The 27,248-nt window shown below is 37.3% G+C and overlaps 1 long non-coding RNA gene across 2 annotated transcripts in view; it reads left to right on the forward strand.

Annotated features, from left to right (window-relative positions):
- The window catches only part of LOC134471642 (uncharacterized), a 179,543-nt gene that overhangs the window by 132,122 nt on the left and 20,173 nt on the right, over positions 1–27,248 (forward strand). The window contains exon 5 of one of the 2 annotated variants that reach the window (XR_010041151.1): positions 18,993–19,348. The exons of the other annotated variant lie outside the window; for it this stretch is intronic. This is a non-coding gene — a long non-coding RNA (uncharacterized LOC134471642). Of the gene's footprint in view, positions 1–18,992; positions 19,349–27,248 lie in introns of those variants that run through there. 2 annotated transcript variants of the gene reach the window in all.

Below are 27,248 nucleotides of genomic sequence, written 5' to 3' on the forward strand. Positions count from 1 at the left end.
AGAAGCCATACCCTTTACAAGAGCATCCAACAAAATAAAAATACTTAGGAATTAGTCTGACAAAAGAAGCAAAAGATCTATTCAGGGAAAATTATAATACCCTGAAAAAAATCAAAGAGGACCTCAGAAAATGGAAAAACATTACTTGTTCATGGATAGGAATAACAAACATTGTGAAAATGGCCATTCTCCCAAAATTGTTATACAGATTTAATGCCATTCTATTCAAATTACCACCAGCATACCTCACAGATTTAGAGAAAGCACTCCTTAAATTCATCTGGAACCAGAAGAGACCTAGAATAGCAAAGGCAATTCTAAACAACAAAGGCAAAGCAGGAGGCATCAAAATCCCAGACTTGTAGTTATATTACAAAGCTATTGTAATAAAATCAGCATGGTACTGGAATAAAAACAGATCTGAAGATCAGTGGAATAGATTAGAAGACACAACCACAACTTCAAACACACTCCACCACCTTATCTTTGATAAAGATGCCAAATACATCAACCAGAAGAAAGATAGTCTTCTTCAATAAATGGTGCTGGAAAAATTGGCTTTCCCTATGCTGAAAACTAAAACTAGACCCACGCCTATCACCATGTAGTAAACTAAAGTCTAAATGAATCAAAGATCTAAATATTAAAACAGAAACACTAAATTTGTTGGAAGACAAGGTAGGTAGAAATCTTGAAGACATAGGGGTAGGTAAAGAATTCACAAACAAGAATCAAACTGCATGTGAAATACTTCATAGTATCAACAACTGGGATCACATCCTATTAAAGAGTGTTTGCATGTCAAAAGAAATTTCCTGTACAGTGAAAAGAAAGACCACATATTGGGGGAAAAAATCTTAGTGAAATGTCCCTCAGACAAAGGACTTCTGTCCAGAACATATAAAGAATTTTAAAAAATCAGATCCCCAAAATTCAAAGACCCATTGCAAAAATGGGCATCTAACATGAATACACAGTCCTCAAATGAAGAAATACAAATGGCAAATAAATACATGAAAAAAATGTTCATCATCATTAGTCATTAGAGAACCGCAAATTAAAACAACACTGAGATTCCATCTTACTGCAGAAACTATGGCCAGGATAAGGAAAACTACCAACCACAAATGCTGGAGAGGCTGTTGTGGGAAAAGGAACTCTTCTGCACTGTTGGTGGGAGTGTAGACTAGTGCAACCATTGTGGAGGTCAGTCTGGAGATTCCTCAAAAAGCAGGGATTGGAAGCTTCATTTGACCCAGCTATTCCACTTCTGGGTATATTCACAGAAGAACTGGAAACATCATACCACAGTGATATATGTGCACCCATGTTTATAGAAGCACAATTTGTAATAACCAGATCTTGGAAACAACCTAAGTGTCCATCAACTGAGGAATGGATAAAAAAACTGTGGTATTTTTATACAATGGAGTACTGGTCAGCTATAAAGAATGATCATATTGAGATATTTATAAGTAAATGGATGCAATTTGAGGTCATACTCATAAGTGAAATAAACCAAACTCACATGTGTAAATACCGGATAGTCTCCCTAGTGTAAGAAATGGTAAGTGTATATAAGTCACAAAAACCTCCAAAAACACAATGAAAGGACAAGAATCTGCTTAAAGGGGGAAAAATAATATCTCATGGAAAATGAGGAAAAAGAAAAAGTAAGGAAAAAGAAAAATATCTAAAATTATATCAACATATTTAGGATAGCTAAGATAGTTATGCTACAAATTATGTAAGTTCTTGGAACAAAATAGTTAACATTCATAAGATTGGAACAATTGTGTATATTATTGTATGGTGATCTGAGGAACTCTTAAAGATCATTATGCAAAATAACAACCCTAGTTATGCTCACCACCTTGTTTTGAAAGCTTATACTGTTAGTGTTCTGGGCTCTTTGCTATTGTTGTTTACATGTCTTTTTCATTTCATGTTTTTCTAGGAATTTGTTTTGTTTTGTTTTTCCCTCTAATACAGAAAGGATTGGTATACAGGTAGAGACTCATGCATGTGTAGAACTTCTAAAAAGTTTATGAGAATTGATTGATTATATAATGCATGATGAAATGAGCAAACTACTTTGAAGAAAATGAGACACTAAGGTACCCAGGGCTGATTCCATAGTGTCATGATGTGAAATCCAGCAATACTATTATTCTTTGTTCAGAGTGGTTTTTTTTTTTTTTTTTTTTTTTTGTCATTTTCTTTTTTTGTCGGTACCGGGGATCGAACTCACGACTGCCTGCTTGCAAGGCAGGTGCTTATGCCACTGAGCTAAATCCACAGCCCTGTTCAGAGTTGGTTTTAGTCTATTTTGTTTTGTTTGATTTCAATATACGTGAAGGTATGAGCAGCTATTTTGTAGAGAATGAGAGACATTATGGCAGCCATTGTTGATTTCCTATTATCTGGTGTTGAAGAACTAAAATGCCTTCATCATCCTGTTCTGATCAGTTTTATATGGTTTAGCTTTGTATAAATGCATTGTATACAAAGATATGGAAAATTATTTGGAGAAAACAAGAGACAATGTGATAGACAGTGAAGATCTCCAGTCATTGTGCTTTGAAATCTGTGTCACTTACATTGTTTTCTTATGATCTATTTTGTTCTGTTTCATTTTACATTCTTTAAAATAAAATTTTAAACAAAGAGGCTATCTTTCTTCCAGTGAATGTATTTAGCCCCTTTATCAAATATAAGGCAGTTTTGTGTCTTTGTAATTGTGTCTGCTTTTGCAATCTGTTCCATTGATACTTGGGTCTGTTTTTTGGCCAGTACCATGCTGATTTTTTCATTGTAGTTTTGTAGTATATTTTCATGTCAGGGATTATGATGTCTCTTGCCTTCCTTTGTTGCCCAGGATTGTCTTTTCTATTCTACATCTCTTCTGTTTCCAAAAGAATTTTAGAACTGTTTTTTGCTTATAAGTTTATGATTGTTATATTTTTCTCTGAATTTTTCCCTTAATAGGTATCTAGTAATATTCTTAGTCTCTTCTGGTCAGTGTTAGCTTGAAATCCACTTTATGTACAAATGGAATAATTACTCCTCCTTTTTCTAGTTTCCTACTGTATGGAGTATTATTTACCATACTTTGACTTTCAATTTATGAATTCTTTTTGAGTTAAATATGTTTCATATGCAGCATATTGTTGCATCATGTTTCTTGATGCATTATGTCAACGCATTCATTTTGATTGGTACAGTGAGACCAATCACTTTTTCGGTTATAACTGATATATAGTGACTTATTTTTGCCATTATTTTCTTTTGTTGGTTCCCTTTCTTTACCTTTTTAAAATTGCTTGCCTCATTGGTGTATTCATTCTACTGGGATTTATGCAATTACTGTCTCCACCATCACTTCTTAGAACACAACTTAGAACTTTTTGGAGTGCTCATTTGGTTGGTCATGAATTTCTTCAAGTGTTCTGAATCATGAAAGTTTTTAATTTCTCCAGTTTTACAAGATAATTTGTCAGGGTATATTAGTCTTAGTTAAAGGATTTTTTTAGTGCTTGTAGTACTTCACTCCAAGTTCTCCTTGACATGATAGTTTCTGTTGAAAATCTGTTGAGATTCACATGTGCTTTCCATTATAGGTGATTTGCTTCTTTTCTCTAATGGCTTTTAATATTCTATTCTTTTACTGAATTTCTTTAATCTTAACTAGTCTACACCATAGTGTAAATGTTTTTCTCATCATGGTTATTTGGAATTCTGTATGCCTCACTTATCTGCATGTTAAATTTTTTTCCATGCTTGAGAATTTTTCTGCCATTACTTCTGTGAACAGGTTTTTAAATGCCTTTGGTGCTATCTTCTGATTTTTCATTCATTCTATCTTATATTATTCTTCTTTGCATCATTTAGCAGCTGTGGGGTTGATTTTAAGTGTTCTTTGATTTTTGAAAGAAGTGTTTCATTTGATGATTGCTAACTGCAATGCTTTAGATCTGATATTCTATAATCACTTTGGTTGATTCTGCTGCATATACTTCCAATAGAAGTCTTAATCTCCTATATGTCTACTTGAATTGGCTTCATAGAATTCCATTCTTTCCTATGTTGGACATTCATGGAATTCATCATTTCCCAAGATTCTCTATTGCATTTGTCTGTATCCACTCTAGATTCACTAACTGTGTCTGTCATGGCTGATAAATTTTGTCAACTTGACAAGTCTAGAAGCTTATGTGACTCAGTGCTCTACATCCTTGGGTGTATAAGACAAGCTGTTACTATACTAGGATGTTGTTCATCATGTCAGTTTGAAAAGTTTAGAAGTTTAACGAAGCTACTCAACAGGAAGCCAGGGTCCTTACTTTATAAATATCCTCAGCTTGTCCAACAGGAGGCCATATAAATTGTGTGAGTGCTACACTCACCCTGAGGATAGTGGTAGTCTGCTTACAGTATAAGGGAGGGAAAGAAGCTTGTTCCCCTTTTGCTTTTGTTGCTTTGTTGTCTTCTGCTGCTTTGAAGTATTGCCCCTGTGCCATGCCATCCTACCTTGGAGCCAGCTGATTATGGACTGAAACTTCCACAAACTGTGAGCAAAGCAAACCTTTTCTTCTTTAACGTTGACACTGGTTATTTTGTCTCATCAACAAGCAAAAAGGTAACAAAGATGATATCCTTCATTATGGTTATCATATCCTTAGTTACTTGTATAACTACTTCTAATTGTTTTCCTTTCTGTAGCTCCATTCATCTTCTTTGTTGCTTCCACTGCTACCATTTCAGAAAGTTTAGGTAGGTGGTTTTTTACTTATTTCACATCAGTGGCCCTGGATTTGCCTTGGATGAGCTGAAGGTCCAGGCTTGCATCTTCTTCTGTCTATACTCATTTTCAATTTTTAAAATTTGCTTCCTGGCTTTGGGCTTATTAATTGCTTATTAAGTATCTTTATTAATACCATTGCTAGTTGCTTAAGAATTGCTTGTTAAGTAGCTTTATTACTAGCATTGTGATGTCTTTAGGAAATGAATACTTTTCTAAGATATATTCTAGGCTTAGCTAGCTTTTTGGCTTTTGAGTGTGTTTCAAAATCCTGCTTCTTTAATTTATTATAGATGAGAAGTTGCTGCATGTTTCATGTAGCACCCAGTTCTTTGACACTGGACTATGGCATTGCTTATGATCACTAGACAATCTTGATATTGCCATAAAAACAGCTGGTCATAATATCTATGCCACCATAAAGTAGTACTGAAGTAATTCAATCAGTAATAACAATATCATGAAGCATAGTATAGAAAATAACAAGCTGTGATAACTGTTAACTAGCCAACTTTAGCCATGGGTACAAGATTTATGGCAATATAGGAATATTTACAACAAATAAAAATTATATCCAGTGAATATTCCTTTGATAATGTGATCCTACTCTCAGGGGATAAAATTTAAAAGGGATGAAAAGAATGGAAAAATAAAAGAAGACAAAGATCTTATCAGTCGGGCTAAAGGACAAAAGAAGCTTCCCCAAGCTTTGGGAAACTGGTGAAAAAGACAGGAGGGAATGAAATAAAGAAAAAACAAATACAAGAAGACAACAAATCTAAAAAACTAAAACAAATGTTCAACTTCAAGTGAAAACAAAAGTTGTGCTCTCAAGCCTGCAGTTTTCTTCTAAGGCCTCCATTTCTGTGATAGTGTCCAATTCAGGGTGTGACTCTGCTGACACAACAGACAAAAGGGGCAGATAGCAGCCAGTTTAATGCTGGATGTTCCCAGCAAGCCTACAATAGAAAGATTGTGGGATGCCGATTCTGGTGCTTTCAACTCCACAGAATTTCAGGCTGATCCTGGCTTTGGTTTGAAGGACTGGATTCTATATCATTTAGTCTATAACACTCTGGGTGTTTTCCCTTCAGATCATTCCTGGGTCCTGAATTCACCTCCCTCTTTCTTTTCTTTCCTAAGTCATTATTTTCCAGTGTTTGGTTTCTGAATTTTTTTTTACAATCTTTTTTATTTTGAAAAGAATAAAACCAAATGAGAAAAAACAAAATGAGGTCATTCAAAACAAAAGGATGGACATAATACATGTTTTAAAACCATAACACAAGGTGATCTACAATGGTTACCATGATGTCTCTAGTTATCTTCAATAGAATTGCCCATATCATCAGGTACAATAAAACTGAACATAGCAGTACAGAACAAAATCAATAAAAACAAAACATTGGAGACATTATAGGATTTCAAAAAAGGGTAATAATCAAACCAGAATGGGTATCATAGTGAATATTATTGTCTTCAGAGTAGTTGCCTATACTTTCCAACTTGATACTATCAAACGTAACAGATTCGAATAAAATCAGTCAAGACAAGACAGCAATAGAATAAAACAGATTCAAATAAAATCAGTGAAAGCAATACAGGGCTTCAGATTATGTTAATAGGAAATTTTAAATGGTTACCATAGTGTATTCTGCTGTCTTTGGATTAGCTGTCTATGCCCTCAAATCTGGTACAAGTAAACAAAGTGGAACAGAATATAACCAAACTAAACAGAGTGATGAAAACAATATGGTTTTCAAATCATGACATAAGATTAACAATGTCCTCTGCCTTCCCTTTTTAGACAATTCCTCCCCTTTTACTTTTCCAGGGTACATTGTACACTTGTATCCCACTAACTCTTCTAGCTTTTAGATTGGGGGGGGCAACCTGCTATTTACCTAAGTGGTTCTGAATCTTGTTACTCCTGAGCTTGATCACAAGTTGTATACATTTACCTACAAAAGCCTCAAGATTTCCCTTCCTTATAGCTGAGTAGTTCTCCATTGTATAGAAGTGTTATGTCTTTCCAACCAATGTGCAGGTGATGGACAAGCTAGCCCCACTTTTTACTGGTTCCCTGTCACATAGACCATTATTTTCTCATCTCTGACTTTCAGTCCATAAACCATCTCTCAGGTTAATTATATTTCTTATATAGAGCATCTTGATTGATCCTATCTCCTGATCCACTCTGCCTGTGTTTCTTTTTATTAATGTATCGGAGCTATCTATGTTAATGATTATGGTCAACCTTGTCTGCCTCATCTCTGCCATGCTATTTTTCTGCCATTGTTTGTCTACGTTTCCTCTTCATTCCACCATCAGCCCCATTCAGTGAGCCCCCTCTGTCACTGTTCCTGAAACCGTGGTCTTTTTTCTCTCTCTCTAGAGTGTCCTTCAATATTTTTTGTAAGGTTGGATTGGTGGTCATGAACTCCCTCAGTTCCTCTTTGTAATGGAAGGATCTTGTTTCTCCATTAATTTTGAGAGTTTTTCAGAGTACATTAATCTGGGCAAGAGGTTATTTTCTTTCAGTGCTTGGGATACTTCATGCCAAGCTCTTCTTAATTTGATGGTTTGTCAAGAAGTCTGTTGTGATTCAGATGGGTTTTCCTTTATAGGTGATCTGCTTCTTTTCTCTGACAGCTTTTAATACTCTGTTCTTGTGTTGAATCTCTGAGATCTTGATTATTATATATCTGGGTGTAGATCTATTTGGTTATAGCTGGCTGAAGTTCTGAATGTCTCATATATCTCAGTGTCATTTCATTTTCCTATGCTTGGGAAGTTTTCTTTAATTATTTTGGTAAATAGCCTTTGTATTTCACGTGTGTTTAGTCCTGCTTCTTCACTCACATTTTTTATTCTTCAGTTATAGATCCTCTTGTCATCTTCTAGCCTTTGTATTGTTATTTTCCAGTTCCTTGTTATTTTTAAGAGATCTTTCCTTTCGTGATCACATGTTGCAAACCTGTCTTCAAGGTCTGATAGTCTATCTTTAGTTTCTTTCAAGCAATTTTGCCAGCTTTCAATGGAGTTTTTAATTTCATAGCAATCTCTTTGAATCTGTTTCATATATTCTAGAATATTTTATATTCTTCATTGAAGATTTCCCTCCTTTTTCTCTGCTCTTCCATTCTTCCATCTGTGTCTTAAGAGCATTTTAAAATTATTTTTATTATATCTTCCTTTACTTGTATTAGTATTTTGGTTTTGAGTTCTTTTATAATGTCACAAAGATATTTCTTTATTTCACATGCTGTTTCTTTGGAATTTGCAGGTGGGCAACCCCTGATCTCTCCTGTGTTTATCTCTCCTGGGCCAGTACTGTTTGGGCTGGAGGCTGGAGACTTCCTTTTGTTTCTTCCTCTTGTCATGTTCCTGGTTTTTTCCAGACAAGTGGATAGTGGTGGTTCCCGGCACTTGCTGTATTGGTTACGATTACTCTGAAACATGATGGCTAGGATTTATTATCCTCCCCAGTCTGCTGTTGACCACTGAAGTACAAGCAGGGGTGGAGCTGGCTGGCCTTTCCCTTCCGAGCTGGTCAACCACTGGGAGTCTTCACCACATTAATGTGTGCCACATGGACAGGACTGGTTAGGGATAACTTCGGGGAAATCTCATCCTTGGCTATTGGATCACACAGAGGGGCAGGACTCAGTCCAAGCAATTCTCACCTCTCTGCTCCCCCTCTCCCATCCATGACCATGTCTTCCCACCAAGGCCCTCGGCTTGCCAACCCCCAACTTCACTATGGCCATGAGTCTTCAGATTCCAGTGGTGCTTCATACACAGTGGGAGTGGCTCTGGTGAGAATGTATCTGGCTACAGCCGACAATCCACATTTTTCTTTTCTTTTCTTTTTTCCTGGATCAAGAGGATCCATCTCCTTCCATCTAGTCTTCTCCATGATGCTATTTTCCAGCATCTGAGCTATTTCTCTCAGAGAGGCTCTTTACTTTGCTGCTTATGGATCCACCACCTTCCCAGCTTCTCCACTCACATGGTTTTGATGTAAAATGTTTTTCATTATTTAGTCAGTGTCTCCATGGGTAGTTCAGGCTGGTCTTTAACTCTCTAGGTATTGCAGGTTGGCCTGTGACTTGTACTGATCTTCCACGGCATCTTTGTCTGAAGTGCTGTATTTCAAGCATGAATCACCAGCCCAGCTGTAATCCCAGAATTTGGGAGACTGAGGCTGGAGAATTGTCACAAATTTGAGGCCAGCCTGGAATCCACAGTGAGATTCTGAAACAGAGTCTTTTCAATAATCCCCACACTGCTTTCTCCAGATGGATGTAGATGAGGCTGTTCCTTCAGTGACCCAACACAACATCGTGGGCTAGGCATGTCACAGTAGGGACAAGATACAGGGAATCTGGAATTAACCCTGACCCAGCACAGGGAAAAAGGCCAGCAGATCCTCAGGATTTGGAGCTAAGCACGGAGGCTGTGGTTCCCTGTAGCTGGCTCTTGTCACTTCCTTCCATCTCTAGCTTCCTCCCACAAGGCACCATTGCATGGCTTCAGGGTCTCATGGAGTCCTTCCTATGCAGCATGCAGCCAGCAGAAGCCACAGAAGGTATCCTAGCCAGCTGGAGGGGCTCAGAGGAACTTGCTCAGGATTCTGGTTTTTGAATTTGAAGATACTGGTTTGTTGTTACTTACCACTCTTTTTTACTGGAAGACCTGAAGGTCTTTTAGAATTCACTGGTGCATCCATTAAGTCTTGGCTTTTCTTAGTAGTTTTTTAAAGTTACTGGATCAGTTTCATTGATTGAGTTGTTCAGAATTTTTATTTTTTTAAGTTTAAGTTTGTAATTCATATTAGAAGTCTGTCTATTTCTTCAAGATTCTCCAATTTCTTTTGGTGTACAATTTTTCACAGTAGTTACCAATAATCTTCTGGATTTCACTGGGGTCCACTGTGATCTCATCTTTTTCCATTTTTAAGTGCATCAATGTGAGTTTTTTCTTCCTTTCTTTTGGTAAGTTTTCCTAAGGGCTTTTATATTTTGTTTATACTTTCAAAGAACCAGCTCTTTAATTCATGGATTTTATCTATCTATCTATCTTCTTGTATTTAAGCAATCTCTATGTACCAGTATGCATGATATATTTTGGAGAAAGGTCCATGTGCTGCTATGAATCAGTGTTCTTTTGTCATAGGGTAAACTATAGTTCAGCCTTGTTATTTGGGTTTGTAGATATTTTGCTTTAGCTATTTTGTCTCTGTATGAAAATGGGGTACAGAGGTCACCCACAATGATTGTGTTTGTGTTTATTTGATCTTTTGTGTCTCACAGGATTTGTTCTATGAAGTTAAGTGTCCTGATATTTGATCCATGTTTAAAATTCTTATCTCTTCCTGTTGAATTATTCCTGATATGTAGTCAGCTTTTTTCCTATTTTAATCAGTTTTTGCTTGAAATTTACTTTGTTTGAGAATAACTCTGTTTGTTTTCATAGTCCTGGTATGTGGAATATTATTTTTTTATCTTTTGATTTTTGGTTTATGAATTTCTTTTGGAATTAGATCATCTTCTTGAGTGCAAAAGATTTTTGGATTCTGGTTTTTTGATCCAATCTACCATCTGTGCCTTTAAAAACTTTATTTAATTGTGGAGTTGAAGCTATTGACATCGAGTTATTAATAAAAGATATTTCTTTACATTTTTTCCATTGTTGGGTTCTTTATTTTTCTTCAGTTTGCCTTAGTTGTTGTATTTATTCCATCTGATTTTTTTACTTTGTTGTTTCTGTGTAAGGATGTTCTTGAGTATTTTTTGACTGTTGATTTGGTGTTCTTTGTTTTGTAATCTCTTAAGGTGCTCTTTGTTGTGGAATGTCCTTATTTATCCATCAATTCTAAGAGATAGTTTTTGCAGGACATATTATTCTGGCTTGGAAGTTGTTTGCTTTTAGGGTTTCAAGCACTTCAATCTACAGCCCTCTGACCTTTAAATTTGTGTTAATAAGTGATCTGTAAAAGAGAGTTAACCTTTATAAGCAATTTGTTGCTTTCCCCTGACAGCTTTTAAAATCCTTTCTGTTTGACTATGGTGTGTCATAGGAAGCTTGTTGTTGTGGTTGTTGTTGTTGTAGTTAATTCATGTCCTGTAAGCCTCTTGTACCTGTATGTTGAAATCTTTCCTCGTATAGTAAGTCTCAAACTTACAAACAAGTTCAGTTGCAGAAAATATTCATAAGTCAGATTTGTTTGAAAGTCTGGTTATACCTTTAATACAAATAAACCATGTAAAGCAAAAAAAATAATAATAATAATAAATAAAAGCACCCCCACATGAATATTGTAAGTGAACTATTTTTGCCAGCAAAATTGTGAGCTAATTTCACAATTTGCTTACATCTAGGAGTATAAAAAGACAAAGCCCATTCATATCTGTGAAAATTTGCAACTCAAATGTTTGTAAGTCAGAAATTTACTGTACTTGGAAAGTTTTCTATTATGGTTTCTGCAAACTTTTTTATTCCATATGTGTTATCTACTTTTCTTCTAACTCCAGTTAGCTTTAAGTTAATCTACTTTGCATCATCTAGTAGCTGTTGAATGCACTTCTCATGTTTTCATCATTTTTAATGCTTTTCTGAGTAATTTGTCATGATTTCTCATTTGGCTCTTAATTTCAGAAAACCTGTCTGCATGTTAGTCATTTCTGCTTTTTACGAATTTTTTTTAATCTCTGGAGTGTGTTTGGCCCCTTTTTGTAGGGGTCAAACACATTTTCTGTGACTTTTCTATGACTTTGATAAATTTGTCATTCACATTTTGCACCACTTTGGTCAGCTCTTCCCATTTTTGTTTCTCTCATATGTACATACGTCCATTTGTATAGTGTTTCTGCTGTGTTTTCAGACATGTTCTCTTTGAACTTCCTGAATTTCTTCAGTTCTTCTTTAATCATCCTGTGCAGCTCTGCTATGTAGTGCTTGTTTTCTTTTCTGCTGGTGCCTCTTGGCTATCTGTTGAGAGTGTGGAGAGTCTCTGGGGCCATTTTGTTGTCTTGTCCATATATATGTTCAATTCAGTGGCACTGTCATGAGAGCAGCCAAGTCTGCAAGTGCTTTGCTTATAGGGGCCATAGGACGCATGTGCACATTAACAGGAATCTCAGGAGTCAAGGGCCTCTGAGGGGCCAGGATCACCTGATCAGTCAGGCTGTTAAGCACCTTTCTACCTCCTCTGGGCCCTGTGAAATGAGGTTCTTAAGCAGAGACAGCTGACACAGCTGGCAGAGGAATTTTTAGCTCCAGTCCAAATTCATTGGTTTTTTTCATACTCATTCTATTGCTGGTGAAATAATAATGGTATTCTTTCTATAAAATTGAGTTTAAAGAATATTTAATCTTTCTATAAAGTTAATCTTTCTATAAAATTGAGTTTAAAGAAAATCTTTCTATAAAATTCAGTTTAAAGAAAATATTAAGGAATTAATAGCACAAATGGTATCTGAAGATAGTAAATACTGTGCAGGCAACTTGCAAATGACTAAAATTTGAAGAAACCTGTTATCTTCCAATAAAGCTATACGGGTAGATCCCAAACAGCACTTTTATAGTGGAGAAAAAATATTGAAGTTGACTGTACTTGTTTCTCATATTTTCTGTGTAGTTATTTGCAAAGACTGGAGACACATGCAAATGTGTTTGACTAAAAATGTTATGCTTTTGACTACTAACCTACGTCACTTGTTCATCAAGTTACCCGAGGGTTTGGAGTAAAAGAAGCTGAGCTCTTGAAGGAAAATGCCTGTGCTATGGGGAGGAGGGAGACACAGGCAGAGGACTGACTGGCATGTGAACGTAGTGTCTTCCCTTATTGTGGTCTTGTTTTCTGCAGGTTCACTTACCCACAGCCATTAATGGTCTGAAAATATTAAATGGGCAATTAAAGAAATAAACAATGAGTTTTAAACTGCATGCTGTTTGAGGAGCAGGACAAAAATCTCACATTGTCCTGCTCCTGCCTGCCCAGGATATAAATAAGTGATCATCTCATCTCCACTCTGTTCAGGACCTGCTCTTTACTCACTCAGCAGCTTATCAGACCCACAGCTGCAGTATCTTACAGTGCCCCTGTCTAAATCTTTATTGTATTTAATGACCTGCAGTGCAAGAGTAGTGATGTCCCAAATCCTCAATATGCCAAAAAAAGCCTTCAAGTGCTTCTTTCAAATGAAAAGGTAGAATTGTCTATGTAATGAGGAATGAAAAATCATAATCTGAGGTTGTTGACATCTAGCATAACAAAAAATCTTCTATCCTTGAAATTGTGAAAAAAAAGCATTCAGAGTAGTTTCACTATCACGTCAAAAACTTCAAAAGGTATAGCCATGGTGCATGATAAATGCTTATTTATGGTGGAAAAAGACACATTAAACTTGTATTTGCTTATCTAGAAAAAAACAGAATTTAGCCAGAGGTGATGGTGCATACCTGTAATCCCAGCACTTGAGAGACTGAGGCAGGAAATTCAATGGGCGTTCGAAACCAACCTGGATTACATAGTCAGTTCAAACTCAGCCTTAACTACATAAAAAGACCTTGTCTCCAAAAAAAATTACCATAATTTAGGATTTAATATGACCTATAACTTCAGGCATGTACCGAGTGTCTTAGAACACATACCCTGTGGATCAAGAGACAACTGTAGGTATTCTTTTGGTCAGTCAATAAACTTGCCCTAAATATCATCTATCTACCAGACAATAAACTTTGCCTGATACTAAATTATTATTTTCTTGAGAGAAACCAAAGAGCAGTGTCCAAAAAAAATCAAAAATCAAACAAAGAACGAAACAGGCAGATTTCTTTATTTTTTCCCAAGAGATCACCAAGTTCCATGAGAATGATCTATCTACCAAAAGACCCTCAGGACTTTTGTGTGACAAACTGAAATAGATCTTCTGCTCTGGACCAAAGCATACATATTAATGTTCTTATTTCTAAAGAGACCTTACTCTGCAATAATGTTAAGATATGAGATTTTAAGGAAAAGACATGACCAGTTTCTGCTGGTGTGAGTTTCTTAGTGTTGGCACTAGTCACCAGTGATTTTCCAGAAACATTATTGCAGTCTTTTAAAGACTGCCAGTAGCAGCTGCCAAGACAAAAAATTCAAACAGTGACAAGCGCCAAAATCTAATTCACTCATGCTGTTCTCCCACATGCTCCCATGCATTGTAAAAAGAATGATCTGGGAAGGTATGCCTGTTGGTTGGCAACTATGGACAACTCTATAAGTCCTTTAATGATAGAACAGCAGCAGACAGAATGGAATCAAATGTTTTTCTACAACTTCTGTCTCTTTGGTAAATGTTCTACCGGTATTTGATTCTGTGTGGCACCCACAAACGTCTATACTTTATTAAGAACTAGAGATTGCTTCCACTGGTTTTGGTCATTTTTGTGACCAGGGGAACAGCCGTAGGGTTTGTTCTGCACAGAAGCCCTGTTAGGTTGATGTGGGTGTTTCCCTCTATTTCTTCCTTCTCTGCTCTGGTCTGAGTGTGTCTTTCAAGTTCATGTGTTAGAAACTTAATCCCCAAGGCAACAGTGCTGAGAGGTGGGACTTTAAAGGATTAGTTAGATCACAAGTGCTCTGACTTCGTAAGTGGCTTATTGAGAGAAAGTGCGTTCCCGATAATAAAGATGAGTTTGGTCTTTTTCTTTATGGTTCTGGAGTTATGTTGCCCTTTTGTCATAGAATGACAGCACGGAGACCCCCAAACAAATGTCAGAACCTTGATATTGGACTTCTCAGCCTCTAGAACTGTGAGAAATAATTTTTCTTTGTAAATTACCCAGTCTGTGGTATTACGATATCAAAACACAAAATGGACAAAGACAGTGCCACCTGTTTGGTAGGTGTCTTGGTTACTTTCCTCTCATTGCTGAGACAAAATATCCAACACCCAAATTACGGAAAGAAAGGTTTATTTAGTTCACAGTTTGTGCAGGTTTCAGTTCATAATCTGGTGATTCCCAGGCACAATGGCCTATGGCAGAGGGGGTGAGGTGACAGAAGACAGCAAAAGCAACAAGAGCAGAAAAAGCAGGAGAGGAAGCCTCCTGCCCTCCCTCCCTTCCACTGTATGCAGGTTACTGTCCCCAGGGTGTGTGTAGCACTTACATCATCTCTGTGCCCTCCTCTTACACAGGCTCAGGATGTTTACAAAGCGAGGCCCCTGGCCCCTGATGAATCACTTAAACTTCTAAACTTCTCAAGTTGACAGAACGAACAGTATCCTATGCATTAAGGGCACGTCCACTACACCCTAGGATGCAGTACTGTGGAGTTACTTAGTTAAGCTTTTCGACTTCTCAAATTGACACAGTGTATCAACAATTAAGGTAGGGAAACTCATTGATCAAATATGCCCTGCATGTCAGTCTCTGTCCTACAGGATCTTAGGGTTGCCTGTCACTCTTCAGGGGCACAATTTCCTCCTGAGCAGAAATGTTATTTAGATTTCTATCAGATGATATTGTTTACTCAAACAGTAGATCTAGAAAATTTGAGCATAAGGAACTAAAGATCACATCTGATGCTACAGAATTGTTGAGATGATAACTAATGACAAAAAAATACAACATAAAGGGTTCTTTTAAGTGATTTTGACACTCATTAATCCAAAGTAACTGTACATTATTACACATATTTATTTTTAAAAATAAATCATGTATGTCTGGCTTTTTATTCAGTCAAATGAAAAAGTAGTGTCTTAGAAAAAGTCTTCCCAAAGAGTTTCCAGTCTACTTCTCAGAAAGCATTACATTGTGTTATGAAGTCCTTCAGGAAAGGACAATGTTTATCAGTCTTAGATTCCTGATGCTTAATCCAGTGGTTGGCCCAAAGCAGGTACTTAATGAGAAACAGGTATTTGGGAGATATTTTGTATCAGTTAGCACTTTTGACATTCACAGAGTACTTACCATGTGTGTACCAGGCACTTCTCTAAGAGGTGCACATATATTAGTTTCATTAATTATCATCACATCATTGTAATGGAATACATGACACAGCTTGCTGACAAAGAAAAGAGGTTTACTTTGGCTCACAGTTCTGAAGTTCAAGCCCAACATTTGGCTGGGGCCTTTGTATTGGGCCTCTGTAAGAGCAAACGTCATACAGATGCGTCAAGGCAAGGAGTTGATACAAGAGACCCAGAGAAGACTGGGCATAACATAGTCCCCTTTATGGGCACTTCCCAGTGACCTGAGGGCCTTTCACTAGACTCCATTCCTTAATGGTCATACACTTCCCAGAACCACCCCAGGCAGCTCACCTTTCCATATGGACACCACCCATAATCAAGCCATGGCATGTTTTAATTCGGTTAATCACCAAATGATTCGAGGAGATAGATGATACTATAGCTTACAGATAATAAAACTGAGACTCAGATTTTCAGTAATTTATTCAAGACTATGTTGCCAGAAGTTTTTAAAGACAGGACACAAACAAATTTTGTTGCTTTTAAGGTCTTTAAATGAAACTTCATGGCAGTTCGGGTGTTCATGGCTATGGTACCTCAGTGGAGCCTTGGCCACTGCTGACTGATCATATTAATAGAAAGCCACTTAGGCTCCTTCACGACACACCGTGGGGAAAATGCATTTTGATAGAGAGGAATTAATCTCTTTGTCTCCGAACAACTAAGAAAAGTTTCACAAACAGATATTAAAGCATGTATACACCTTGCTTCTATCTCAGTGTGTTTCACACTATCCTCTCAGCTGGCTTTGGAGAGATGAGGAACTGTGTGAATGAATGAATGAATGAATGAATGCCCAGTCCTCGAGAAAGACTTTAGAGAGCATCAGACACTTTTCTGCCTGGAAGGGAAACTTATGTGAGGTCTTCAATGAAAGGAAAATTATATTAGGGCTTTATCCCTGGTGACAAAAAACAGAGAAAGACATCAGACCAAGAGAGCCAAGGAAGCAGAGGTTGGCTCAGTACAGTCAGCCCAAGCCCGCTCCATCTGCGTGGCATGGTCCACACCTAAACACAGGCACGAGGGGAGATGCAGAGAGAAGCAGGGTAATGGTCCAGCTGTTGAGAGCTCTGGGTCCGGCAGGAAAAGTGAAAGCTGGATACAAACACAGGGCATCTACAGATAGAGGGCAAAATGTGACCTGTGTTTAAAAACAAAACAGAGAGATTTGAACCAAGTTCTCTGGGAGCACAGAAACAGGCCAGATGGCTTGCAGCTAGGGGAAGCAGGAAATACCAACCGCTAAGATGGTTATGTTTTGATGCAAGCTGATTAGAGGGGAAGGACTTTCTGCATAAAGGACATGTGGGGTGGGGTATAGGAGAGAACTGGCAGTTCACTGCAGCTGATTAAATCGCAGCTGCTTACTAGCCAACTCTGGGCTAATCTTTATTTGGCTAGTACATCACTGTTTGTTTGTTTTAAAGAAAGCTATATTTGAATGGCTTGCTGGAGGACATGGGAGAGGACATGTTTCTCACTCTTCTCCATTGTCTGACTTGCCAGCCTTCTACACATTCAGGGCATCTGCTGTCACTAGGTTTTAAGATGGGTGACACCTATACTAAAGCAGAAAATGTCTTGGGGCTCCTTGGAGCTTAAAATAGGAGAAAAAAAATCACTCTCTGGAGAATAGGCAGGAGTTCCTAAGGGGAGATGAAAGCAGGGGTGGGGAAGGCCTTGTGGAGTGGGATTGAACTGGAGGGGAAGAGGACCTTTATTTTCATTAACTTAGTATTTCCTTCCATCTTGAATGAGAAGAAATAATTTCAATACTGTTAGTAGTACTTGTGACTTTGTCTCCAATAAAAATCATAGATTACTTAATGATGTATTATAGTTATTACAAATACCTTAAATTACCATTCAGGCTCATCACAGCTTTGAAATTATCATAATTATTAGACTTTTGCTAAATTTTATTATATGTTAATAAAGAACTACATATGGAAAACCACCAGTGTCTCCTGAGATCTGGGCCATGTTGGAACTTAGGATGCTGGGAAACCAAGCAAGCAGCTCACCTCCCTGGTGAGCAATAGTGAACCTACTGGTGCACGGTCTAGACTCAAACATCCCACTTCCCCCACCCTCCTTCCCCTGTCAGCCTGTTAGCAAATGGGAATCAGAAATCTGAGCATCTCTTGGGAGGTTGGCCATAGCAAATAAGGGGGATTTCCTTCTACCATCTCTCTGAAGGCAAATATTTTTATTAGTGTTTTGCTTTATTCTGATTAATGGTACAGCTCTATTCAATAGTCTGTTTTGATAAGTTCTATAATGTTCTTTATTTCATTTTATTTTGATATACAACTATTATAAAGTGAATGAAATATACTGTGATACCTATTACTGTTATCCTGGTAACCTGCTGTGAACTTCTGTATCAATTTCACTACATGGGTCTAAGTTGGCTTTATTCTGTCTTGTTCTGTTGTATTTTACTACCTTCAAAATAAAAAAATTTAAAAAAGAACTACATATGTTACCAGATTTTAAAGTATTTTGATACATTTCCATTTAATTGGTTGTCTTTTTATTCTATACTTTTTTTTTTTTTTTTTTGAGAGAAGGTCTTTCTACACACTTTAGGCTGGCCTTGAACTCATTACGTAGACCATGTTGGTCTCAAATTGGTGGTGATCATCTTGCCTCAGCATCCTGAGTGCTGGTATTACAGATGTGCACCACCATGCCCAGCTTAATCTATGCATTTAAAAACCACACTCTGAAAAGGGATCTGTATTTTTGCCAGACCACAACATAAAATAGGTTAAAAATCCTGCTGAATGTATGTTGGGACCATAGAGTAGCAAGATTTAAATATTGCCTTTAGTCACTTAAAATTAAACTTGTAAGTAAATGGAACCACTGAAGAGCTTTTGTTAAATGTTTTTGTAAAATGTTAATTGTCAGTTATTACTTTTTATTAAACTGATTGAAGCAAGATAATTTAATTAATTTTGTAGGAGGATAATTTCATACACTAATTGTTATGGCTTGTGTCTAGGTGTTTTTCCAAAGCCTCATGCAGTCATAGGGGGCGCTTTTCAGAGGTGGCTGGATCTACCGTGTGTTTTGCTGGAATTTAGTATGTGATGCTGGAATCAAGGGCGTGAGATTTCTGAATGAGTCTACTGATTGGTTTGGCATCGTTCTAGGTGTGGGTAATGGGAAGGTCCTCCCCCGCTGTGAGTGCTGCCCACCTGAAGGACATGCAGCCTGGATGGAACACAAGGCGCAGACAGAGGGTGGCGGCTGCTGCTTGCCGCTCTATCACTGCTGCTTGGTGCTTCTGCTGCCTCCTGCCTTCTGCCTTCCGATGAACTGTTTGGTTTTCTTCTCCTCTGCTTTGCCCCTCCGCCATGCCGCCCTGCCGCCCTGCCTTGGAGCCAGCCAACTACAAACTGAAACCTCTGCAGGCTGTAAACTACAATAAACCTTTCATCCTTTAAGTTTGAGTGTCAAGTATGTTGTCTCAGAAATGGGAAAAGTAAATAAGACAGCAACTCACACCCATTTGAAGTGAAAGTCCACTGAGTTTCCACAGAGGACATCATCACCACAGTCAACCACATGGAGCCACCACTACGTGAAGACACAGCGTAGGTGGCAGAAAATAGAATTCAGAAATGATACCCTGCTGCCCCAGAGGGTCCTCACTCTGAGCCCATGGCCCACCAGCACCTCACCAATGAACCCAGACCTGACTCTAGTGAGGGAGAAGTGTTCCCAAAGCTATTCAATTATATGAAAGGGTAGCACATTGAAGGTCAAGAACTTAGGCACAGATGTGATACGTACATGATCTAAGGACAATCCATCTTTAACTTTTACTGATAGAGCACCAGAATTTGATCAGTTTCTTTTACTGGCAGGGGCTGCTCATGATTTCCCAACTGTTTTGTACTTATTTTTTGTTGCCACAAGTTATGCCTTGGAATGTCTTGAAATGTCTCAAAACTTCAGGCATTGTTTAAAAGAAAAAGAAGTCTCCCATGATGTTTGAGACTTTGAGTAATTAGCCCAGTAGGGTTTGCTAGGTCTTGTGTGTCATAAGACAAATGCTAATTACAAAACCATTTGCCAGGCTACATTAGGTACCGTAGGTTCTCTAAAGTAACCTACGCTTTTCCAGTTAAAGACAACAAAGAAAAGGAAAAATGATGCACTTTATAGCCCATTTCTGAGTATGCTTGAGGGCATGAGATAGGTAGGTCTCCTACACTTTTGAGACATTTTGAAGTTTAAACAAAACTAATTTTAGAGTTTAAATAAAATAGAGCTGTGTGTAATGGTACACACTTACAATCCCAGTAGCCAGGAGACTAAGACAGCCTGGGGCTGTCTAGACAGTTCAGGGTTGGCCGGACCTGGATAGTGAGACTTTGTCTCTCAAAAAAGAAAGCAAAGACGTAATATTGTAGAAGGACACATATGGATGTTTAATGCAAGTCTTCTGCCATGTTAGATTCATGTTAGATAAGCAAGTTGCAATAAATATATTTGTTCTACCATATATATAAGAATATCCATAAACTTGTCTTTTACTTCTTTCATATCCAGTTACAATACAGCCATATAAATATACCTGTAATACCCAATCATCTTTTCAATCTCATTAAGCAAATGGCTGTTCTTCATAGAAGGAAGCTTTTTAGAAAATGTAACAATCATTGCAGAGACTGGCCACAGAATTAGTGCAAGTCTGCTCTAGCTCTGGACAGTCAGTAACCAAGCAAAAATAAGCAGGAGACAGGATCAAAAAGAAACTTCAGTGCTGTCTCCTGCCCACTGTCACTTTAAAACTTGCTTCCCCTGAAATGAAGTCTGTCATGTTCCATGACATTTTACTCTTAGAAAACAATCCTGGGTCAGTGTATATTACAAAACAGTTTCCATCCCATAATGAGAATGCCTCATCCCGTGTAACATGCAAAGCTCTTTGTTTGATGGAAAGTCAAATCTTTTTCTCTTTCTTACCAACGGTAGGCTTCAAAAAGGGTGATAGTGGGCCTTTTATCTCTCAGCACTTCCTTCCCTCCCAGTGAGTAAGAATTTCAGCCTCCTGGGGTTGGCAGAAGGCGGGAAATGAGTACAGAACGTCCTTCCTTAACTGATGTCATTCTAAAGATCTTTGCACTACCAGGCATGGCAAATATTTAAAGATTATTCTCCTACAGGTCTGTTGTGAGCTCTTTAGAAATTCCTTTTAGATCCTCCCACTGCAGCTCGGGTTGAGAAACCTGTTTTCCAACAGTTTCTTTAACAATTTGTATTTTGATCTGCCTCAATTCCAATCGACTATCCTCTCACAGCTTCCTCCTGCATTTGCCGTGTAACAATCAGTGACATTTGCCATTACATTAATCCTATGTTATACTGATGAATCACTGTCTCTTTGGCGAACATGAATATAAAATGATGTTTCTATTTAGCCAGTAAAACAATACAGCCGTCTCTGAGAATTCATGGAGAACTGGCACTAAGACCCACTCGTGGATCTCAAAATCCACAAATGCACATAGCCTTTCTATCACATGGCATATATTTGCATATCACCTACCTACATCATCTTGAATATTTTAAATCATCTTTAGATTATTTGCAATACTTAGTAAAATGTACATGGTCTTGGAAATGGTTGTTATGCTACAGTACTGACCACAGAAAAAAAGGTCTGTGGTTTTTTCTGAATATTTTCCACTTGAGGTTTGTTGAACAAATATACACAGAATCCACGATACAGAGGATAGAACGCATATGAAAAACACTGGCTGATCTTTGTCACAAAACCTGCATACTTATAATTACTACTTTTCATTTCAAGTTATATCTGATTTTAATTTGAAAGTGAATTATAATACCTCTTCTTATTTATTCCCTATCTTGGCTTTCAACAAATCACTGGTATCACCTCACACCTAGAAGTGAAATCAATTCTGTCTTGTCTTGCTGATGGAAAATTTTCAGACAAGTTCACCATGTTTTACATTTTTCTATATAAAAATGGAGAAGAGAACATAAACTAAAATTTCCAGCCCCTGAAATGTTACATTCTGACTGAGGATTTCCGTATCATCTGTTTCAATATTTTCCATGCATTTGATGGGCATATTAGAGACACAGTGCAACTAGAAACTTTTAAGTAGGACTAGCATATTAACCTTCAAGCTTCCTAATCCTCTTCGCTTTCTTGCCCCACCCTCAGGATAAGATGAGAGATCGCTATGGCAATTGCATCCATACAGAAGTAGTGCCAATAAGGTACAAAAGTATTTATGACAAAAAATTTAAGAAGATACTCATTCTTATGACCATACCAATTGTACGTCCTGGGTGCCTCCCTCATTTGACCCTAGACTTGTAACTGCATATTAAATCTGCATTTCCTTATTGTTTCAATTAATCTTTAATTCAATAATACTCTTGGAGTCTCTGATATGGCTTGGCTGTCTCCCAAGGCTCACATGATGGAAACTGTTACACAATGCAATGATTTTCAGAGGTGTTGGTTTTGGAAAATGACTGTGTTCTGAAGGCTCTAACTTCCTCAGTGGGTTATCCTGTTAATGAGCTCATAGCCCACGGACCTATTAGGAAGTAGGGGTTAACTGGATGAAGCACGTCACTCAGGGTATGGATGTGAAGGCTGTGTCTCATCCCTGACTCCTTCTCTGGCTTTTCCTCTCTGCTTTCTGGTTCCCACGAGGTGAGCAGATTCCCTCTGCCTTGCTTCTTTGCCATGATTCTCCACCTCGCCACAGCCAAAGGAAGACAAGAGAACATGAGCTGATACCTCTGAGACCATGTGCCTAAATAAACCTCCCTTTTCTATGTTGCTTTTCTCAAGTACTTAGTCACAGTGACAAAAAATTGACTAAAAGTCCCTTTAGAGAGCAACCACTGTTCTTGGAGCTAGACATCTAGATAAAATTTCCTGCTCTCGGTATTAGATAGTAACCATGTGTTCCTATGGAGATGGAAATAGCATAGAAGGAAAATAAAGAGGGGTCATGGCTGGGTAGGGGTTTTCAACTGAAAGGGTGTGTTCACAGAAATCCTTGCTGAGAAGGTGACAGTCTACAAAGAACTGAAGTGTTGAAATGCTTTTGATAAGGCATTCAAAATATTTTATGAACTTGTTTTATAAATTTTATAGTAAATACATTTCATGTAAATATCTAACTTGTCTTGACAAATCCAAAGATCTGGCTACACGAAGCCAGATTCCTGTGTGACAACTGGAAGGAGCTGAGAGGTGCCAGCTCTGGTTTTATACCCACCCAGAGCCTTCTAAATAGTTCTTCAGTTCCAAAGCCTCCTTCTGTCTGTCTTGCTCAGTTGTATCACCTGTCTGTCCACTGCACACCTTGAAGTTCACACTCTTTGGTTAGAATTCTTATAAAAGAGAGACCTTAAACACTGTCACTGTCCCTTCAAACCATCACTCAGGTGTGGTTCCAGCACAAGGAAAAAATGTACACCACACTACAGTCGAGTGACTTTCACAGGCAAGACCTAATCTCTGGACTCCAGAGATGCAGAGTTTTTGCTTAGCTGCTTGAAGTCAAAGGGAGACAGAGGACAGTGAGTTGCTTTCTTGCACATTGATGGAGTTTGCCAGTACTTTTTGAAGATTCTGCCGTCCTAGTTCATTTATATCCCAACTTTCAACCAGACTACCAAAAGAATAGAAAATCAGTTCTGGGATGTGCAAGGCAAAATCTTGTAACTCAGCAGAATTTCAGTCCAACAAGCCTTCATGAGCATTTGGAACCCCACCTGCCTGCTGGCACACATAAAAGAAAGGAATTTTCCAGTTGGATGAGAAGTTATGCTGTTCACAGAACTCCCCTGTTGAACAGATCTTGGGTGGCAGAGAGCACTGGCAAAGAGACTTCTATACAGTGTAGACAGAAGCACTACCCAGAAAGTCAAAGGTAGATTTCTATAGCAACTAGCCCTTACAGTTTCTATACTTTAGGAGTTTTTTTCAGTTCCTGTAACTATTTGCTTAAACTACAAGAATATTTTAAACTAAAGCCAAGTCGGGTAAGGAGTGCAGACTTCTTGACTTCAGCTTATGTAAAATTCTCAAATGTGAAATTGCATCAAACCAGCTTTGCTAAAAAGTGAAAATAGCCAAGCACACTGTGACTTTGAAACACACATGGCATGAGTGTTTGTTTGACAAACAGGGTGAGGATCTGGATATATTTCAATCAATTCCCTACATTTGCACTAGGTTAAAAAAAAAAAAAAAAACCTCAAATCCTGCTGAGTCTACAAAGTACATTAATCTCAGTTGTATTTCACAATCAGTAAAAGAAAAAGAAGAGAAAATAATATTTCAATCTTTACTCCAATTAGATAATAGAAAACCAAATTACTATGTATCTAACAATGAAAACTGTAGGTAAGAAATTAGAAATATTTTAAAAACAAGTTAGTGAATGACTATTGAGTGATTCACATAATTTTAATACTAAATTCCATTTAATTGAAGGAAAACTTTAGGGTGCTCCTAAGAAAAATCTCTGAAACAGGAAAAAAACTTCTTTTGGTGTATAAAAATCTCTTTTCCAAATTTTTCCTTTCCCATTAGCAAGTTTTCCTGTCTATTACACAGTACACCATGCCCAGCAACCATACTCCTACCCACACAAATCTAAATATAGGCCAGTGGAAAGCCATTATTATTTTTTAAAAAGCTCTGGCTCAGAGATTGTTTCTGCTTTTAAGAGTGAAAAAGATAAAATGATGAATGACTTGTTCCTTTTATAAACTTTTATGCTGTATTTCTCCTTTTAAGCAAAATTTTCAATAAATGTAACTCATTTTTAAAATGAATGATTTTTGTGGTTTTCTTTTGAAAATTAAACATTAAATAGCAGTGTCCAGGCTATACCTCATTCTGCTAATCTTTATATATTCTTGTCACATCCATTGCATCAGCAGAAGCACTTTCTTTGCAATTCTTTGTTTTTTTTTAATACCTAGGATATATGTAAAGATTTAGTATTCAGGAACTAAAAAAAGCTTATCTGGGTGTGACGGTGGTGTAAACCTATAATTATAGCTACTGGGAAGGCTAACGCAAGAAGACCACAATTTCAAGACCAGCTGGGACAACTTAGTGAGATGCTGCTGCTGAATGAAATTTTTAAAGGGTTGGGGGATATAGCTCAGTGGTAGAGTGTTTGCCTACCATGCATGTGGCTTTTGGTTCACCTGGGGGAAGTACACTGAACGAAAGTAAAAATGCCAAAAGTATAAGTAAACCAGTTAAAAACTGGGATAAATCAGACACTTTTTAAAAAATTTTTTTCAATTATTTTTAAGGTAGTAAAGTACAACAGAACAAGCCGGAAAAAAGCCAGCTGAGACAGTGTAATGAAATTGGTGCAGAACTTCACAGCAGGTTACTGGGGTAACAGTAATAGGTACCACCATTATCTTCATAATAGTTGTTCTTTCAATCAGCAAAATCAAATGAAATACAGAACACTATAGAATTTATCAAAACAGAATATTGAACAGAGCAATACCATTGATCAGAACAAAGCAAAACAGTGATAACAATATTTGTCTTCAAAGAGATGGTAGAAGGAAATCCCCCTTATTTTTCTATTGCATATAGTCAACTTCCCAAAAGATGCTCAGACCTCTGGCTCCCATTTGCTAATGGGGGGGATGGGATGGTAGGCTCATGGCCGTGTACCAGGGAGGCGAGCTGGTTGTTTGGTTTCCCAGTGCCCTAAGTTCCAACACGGCACGGATCTCTGGAGACACTGGGTGGCTCTCGTCCTGTGGCAGCCACAACTTGCTAGAGCCACAGCCACTTACCAGGGAAGCAAGCTGGTTCAATCAGACACTTTTCAAAAGAACACATAAATGACCAAAAGCACATAAAAATCATCAGATCAAAATCAGAGTGAGATATCATCTCACCCCAGTTAGAATGTCATCAAAAGAAAATACTGGTTAAGATGCAGAGAATACATAATGGTTAGAGTGTAAATTATTGCAGCCATCATGGAAAACAGTATAGAGATTCAGGAAAAAACTAAAAAATAGAACTGCCCTACGATCCAGCAATTCCACTACTGGGTGTATAGCATATCCAAAGGAGATACAATCATCAAAAAGGAGATACAATCACTTCTCTTCCCGTGTTTATTGTGACACTATTCATAACAACCAAAATACACATTCAATCTAGATGCCCATCACGGGATGAATAGATTAGAATAAATGCCACACACACGTATGAACATGCACGTGCATACACACAGGCACACATTAGTCAGCAGTAAAGAAATCTTATCACTCATAGCAATGTGGGTGAAACTGGGAGTCATCATATCAAGCAAAATAAGCCAAGCGCGGAGAGCCAAATACCCCATGTTCTCACTCATTTGTGGAAACTAATAAGTTTCTCTTATAGAAGAATGGAATGGTGTAAGGCTCATTTGGAATAGGAAGGGAAAGGAGGAGGGGAATGAAGGAAGTCCACATCAAATCAGAATTAGTTCTGGCTTTTCTACATCATAGTAGAGCGCCTACTAGACATACAGTGTGTAATGAATGTGTTTTTAAATGCCTAGAAGAGTATGAAACTCCCCACACATAAAAATGCTTAGTTTGAAGAGCTAGAGGTGCTTGTTACCCCGACTTAATTCTTACACATTGAATGTATGTATTGAATTACCATAATGAACCCCATAAAAATGTAAAAACATTGTGTTTCAATAAAGAAAAGGATAAAATACAACAAAATTAAAATATCAAACTATAAAAATAGACAAAAATATGAATATAGTTGAATAATTTTATATCATTAGTATAAACAAAGATCTTTATAGTTACTTTATATTGACATAAAATCTCATAAACTGTGTCAGAAGTAAATAAAAGATGAAGAACATATTTAAGATATTTGTGATAATTTAAATTTCTACATTCGATGAAAAAAGTAGAAAAAACAATCTTGCCATAATCAAACAAGTAAGATAAAATTTAAAAATGATCTATTCATAAACATAAAAAATAAAATCTACAACTTCTCATGTGACAGATTGTCAGAAGTATAAAAGATATATAACATTTAAGGATAGCAAGCATATAGAAATTTCTCATACAGGATTAGTGAAAGAATAATTGCTACTATCTTTGTGAATATATAATAGTATGTACAACAAAATCTTCAAAATAGACATACTCTATGGCTGAACAATCTCTTTCTAGAAAATTGTCTGAATTTATTCTAGAAAATTATATAAAAATTATAAGTGAATATATGTGTAAATATATTTTGTGGCACTGTTTATAGTATTAAAAACAATCAAAATATCTAATCTAACATGTGTGGTCAAATATATTTTGAAACACTCATATGGTAGAATGTTAATACA

This window comes from Cavia porcellus, unplaced genomic scaffold (genome assembly GCF_034190915.1).
Source record: "Cavia porcellus strain 051 isolate PalLab524CR breed Dunkin Hartley unplaced genomic scaffold, mCavPor4.1 scaffold_19, whole genome shotgun sequence".
Classification (NCBI taxonomy): Eukaryota; Metazoa; Chordata; class Mammalia; order Rodentia; family Caviidae; genus Cavia; species Cavia porcellus.